At 32.7% G+C, this 4,644-nt stretch overlaps 1 pseudogene; it reads right to left on the bottom strand.

Annotated features, from left to right (window-relative positions):
- Positions 1-2,984, bottom strand: LOC139521380 (AAC-rich mRNA clone AAC4 protein-like; annotated as a pseudogene).
- Positions 2,985-4,644: the final 1,660 nt, after the last annotated feature.

Raw genomic sequence — 4,644 nt, 5'->3', positions numbered from 1 at the left:
TCATTTATTCTCATAAATAGATTGACAAGATGATTTGGTAACCATGACGATAGTGTTTGGGCGAATATTGGCCAGCTGCTTGTTGTAGACCATTCTAATCATGTTAGCGGTGTGCTTGTTTTGTACCCAGACGTGTAAAATCTGTTTGCTCTATCTGTTCGTACAGTTTTCACTTGACTGAATAAGTCCTGAATTAAAACAACAAAAACAATATTGAAAGAAACTCGAATAATTAAATAAAAGGAATAAGGAATAAGAAATATTTGAACTGTTTGTGTGCCAGTAGCGGATACAGGTTTCTAAGAAAGCGACAAATAATGGTCGGCAGAGATGAAAGTAGAGCCGAGAGTATCGAACAAACTTTGTGTTTACGTTTTATGCCAAACTAGTTTTTATTTCATATATCCTGAAACCGCCGCAGATCGTACAAAAGTACTTGAAATCTTAGACTTATATTTACAGCAAAATTCCTGTAAAATCAGTTAAAGGTTTTTAATTTTTACTTCAAAATACTAGTCTTACTTACCCTGTAGTTTTTTAGTCAGTAAATTGTTTGCGTCGTTTTCTGTGTATTTCCCTGTGTACTTCATTGCCCTGGTTACAGACACGCCCACTATCTTGTCAAAAATTTTACAGACGTAGTCAATTTTTGTACTTCCGACATCAGAATAGCTAACTTCCATCTCGGTCTGTGAAAAATACAATAGAAATAATTAACACATGACATTGACAAAATCCTTTTCATCTTGCTGTGATTTAATCTGGATAATGCATAGGTCAGGTGTACATAAACAACTTTATTTATATTGCACTGGTCACTTGTACTTTATGCCAATGCCAGATGTTCAAATCCATTGTACAGTAATTTACGTTTATTGATTCCATTGCTACTACAGATATTTGTCATTCTCCGTTTTGTAAAAAATATCAAGTGCATACATGTATCTATACTCAGATATAAAAAATAGCCACTTGATAAAACATCAGAACAGAAAACACACACAACAAATGTAGTAGCATTACAACCAACAAAGTACTCGTCCAAATAAGAACTTTGTTATAAAACTCTATATTTTTATCAATAAAATTGTCATTTCAAAACGACATAAGTTCAGTGATTGTGGTTAATGAATATAAATCATTAGACATCTTCCATCTGGTTTTGACTCAATAAAAGCATTTTTTTTTATTTTCAATATTATCCTATCACGGTAGGAATGCAAGATTATCCATCAATGTTTTGAGATCCTAAAGTGTTTTTCTGGTTAAAAGATGGATTAAAAATATTGCACACACATATTTAAGCATTGAATCAGCAGGTGTTTTGTACTTCTATGACCCGTTATGTCCACTACCTGATCACTGATTCATGCTTAGTACAATCTTGTTGCAAGTGTTCTTTTCTTCTAATGTTTACTATTTCCCATAAGTTGTCCCTTTTGGCATATTGCTAATCTATAAGCATCCAATATGTTGTGAAACTTAACAAAACTTTTCCCGTGACAGGAATACAATAAACAGGAATGCTAAAAAATTTATCAATTTCATGTATTGGACTCATATACATCTTGTACAAGTCAAATATCTGACAATTCATTTCTAAATGTTGTTAAACAGATTTTGGTGCAATATAACGATTGCGTAGCCCTCCGTTATACGTTCTACTATGAAAACTCCGGCCAGTATTCAATATAAGAATATACAATAATTGAAGAAATTGTAAACTATTGTTATCAGTTGATACAGTCTTAAAATTTTATTCATCCCGGGGATGTGATATAAACCAATCAACTGTTGGCCTTGGTGGATATCACATCTCAGGTGTTGATTAATCATTGTATAAACCCAATCAGAAGTCAATAATTGTATATTGAAACCTATTCATTTTGGTGTCTTCTTTAGCAGAATGTGATGTTTCGCGGGAGAACTGTTGACTTCAAGTGTAAAAACAGTTATTGACCATTCAAGTAGGTATATATCCTTTAATCTGCACGGTCGGGATGACTAATTAACTTTTAATATCTACCTAAAGAGAAAAAAATTCGGCCTTAAAAACACAAACCACTTAACTAAGATTGAGGATCTAGAATCCCACAACAAAGATATTTATTGGAAGATAAATTAAAGACTTACTTTATTCTACAATTACAGTATATTTTTGTTTATCTCATAAAATTGGGAATGGAAATGGGGGAATGTGTCAAAGAGACAACAACCAGACCATAGAAAAGATAACAGCAGAAGGTCACCAACAGGTCTTTAATGTAGCGAGAAATTCTCACACCCGGAGGCGTCCTTCAAAACACATGAAAAACAATAACAAGCAACACTTCATCAAATAACACACACAGTGTCAACGCACTGTAACCTGATATTTTGAATTTATTCATTTCATCTTACACTCATGTGCTCAGGCATTTAAATGTCAGCAATACAAAAAAATACCTCCATATATCTTCCGGATTTTACCTATTTTGCAAACATATTTAAAATACCTATTCTTATCACATTAAATGTCAATGAATGATTTCTATTTGTCATTCACATGTATCGATTACCTCAGCTGTGTTGTATTCTTTAATGATAATACATAAATGAATTAAACTGCCATACAAAATACAATCATGACTGTGAACAATGAAGAAAGTGTCAGGCATTTTTGAAAACTCAAGTAAAAGGGGGGGGGGGGGTATTTATACGACCAGCAACAGTCACATCGAGAAACCTGTAATTACTGTGTGTTAAAACTTATTAATTTTCTAAATTATTTATCTGCAGTAATTCAGCCTGGCATACATGGTTCAGGAACTCAAACGATATCACTTCTGATATAACTGAATTTCCTCCTGCATTTGGCACATTTTGGATCCACTGGGCAGAATTTGAAATCCTCATATCTGTGAATTTCTTATGTGGGTGGAGTTTTGAATGTATTAGTCCACCTGTTGAATTATCTTCTAAGAATTTCCAAAAATTGGCATCATTATCTTCATCAAAATAAACATCGAAATTGTCTCCTCTATACATATTGAAAATTCAAAATGAGACTTTAATGATTGAATCTGACGTTCTTCTTGCAGTGAAATTCACATTGTATTGAATAGATGTATAGATGAAAGTGTTTTTTTTATAAATCTCGGAAATACCCAGTATTTATAAAAATAGAAATTATAAAAGAGAGGTCTAAGGTATTTCGTAGATGTATAAAATCAATAGCCAGTCAAGATCGTTAAACACTTTCATATATACATCTATTCAATACAATGTGAATGTGAACGATAATTCCAAAACTCCACCCACATAAGAAATTCACAGATATGAGGATTTCAAATTCCAAGATGTGCCAAATGCAGGAGGTATTTTTTTGTATTGCTGACATTTAAATGCCTGAGCACATGAGTGTAAGATGAAATAAATAAACTCAAAATATCAGGTTACAGTGCGTTGACACTGTGTGTGTTATTTGATGAAGTGTTGCTTGTTATTGTTTTTCATGTGTTTTGAAGGACGCCTCGGGTGTGAGAATTTCTCGCTACATTAAAGACCTGTTGGTGACCTTCTGCTGTTATCTTTTCTATGGTCTGGTTGTTGTCTCTTTGACACATTTCCCCCATTTCCATTCCCAATTTTATGAGATAAACAAAAATATACTGTAATTGTAGAATAAAGTAAGTCTTTAATTTATCTTCCAATAAATATCTTTGTTGTGGGATTCTAGATCCTCAATCTTAGTTAAGTGGTTTGTGTTTTTAAGGCCGAATTTTTTTCTCTTTAGGTAGATATTAAAAGTTAATTAGTCATCCCGACCGTGCAGATTAAATGATATATACCTACGTGAATGGTCAAGAACTGTTTTAACACTTGAAGTCAACAGTTCTCCCGCGAAACATCACATTCTGCTAAAGAAGACACCAAAATGAATAGGTTTCAATATACAAAAATTGACTTCTGATTGGGTTTATACAATGATTAATCAACACCTGAGATGTGATATCCACCAAGGCCAACAGTTGATTGGTTTATATAACATCCCCGGGATGAATAAAATTTTAAGACTGTATCAACTGATAACAATAGTTTACAATTTCTTCAATTATTGTATATTCTTATATTGAATACTGGCCGGAGTTTTGATAGTAGAACGTATAACGGAGGGCTACGAAATCGTTATATTGCACCATAATCTGTTTAACAACATTTAGAAATGAATTGTCAGATATTTGACTCGTACAAGATGTATATGAGTCCAATACATGAAATTGATAAATTTTTTAGCATTCCTGTTTATTGTATTCCTGTCACGGGAAAAGTTTTGTTAAGTTTCACAACATATTGGATGCTTATAGATTAGCAATATGCCAAAAGGGACAACTTATGGGAAATAGTAAACATTAGAAGAAAAGAACACTTGCAACAAGATTGTACTAAGCATGAATCAGTGATCAGGTAGTGGACATAACGGGTCATAGAAGTACAAAACACCTGCTGATTCAATGCTTAAATATGTGTGTGCAATATTTTTAATCCATCTTTTAACCAGAAAAACACTTTAGGATCTCAAAACATTGACGGATAATCTTGCATTCCTACCGTGATAGGATAATATTGAAAATAAAAAAAAATGCTTTTATTGAGTCAAAACCA

This window comes from Mytilus edulis, chromosome 4, assembly GCF_963676685.1.
Source record: "Mytilus edulis chromosome 4, xbMytEdul2.2, whole genome shotgun sequence".
In the NCBI taxonomy this organism is placed as follows: domain Eukaryota; kingdom Metazoa; phylum Mollusca; class Bivalvia; order Mytilida; family Mytilidae; genus Mytilus; species Mytilus edulis.
Note: the sequence above shows the minus strand (reverse complement) of the source record. Positions and strands in the feature narration are given on the sequence as shown.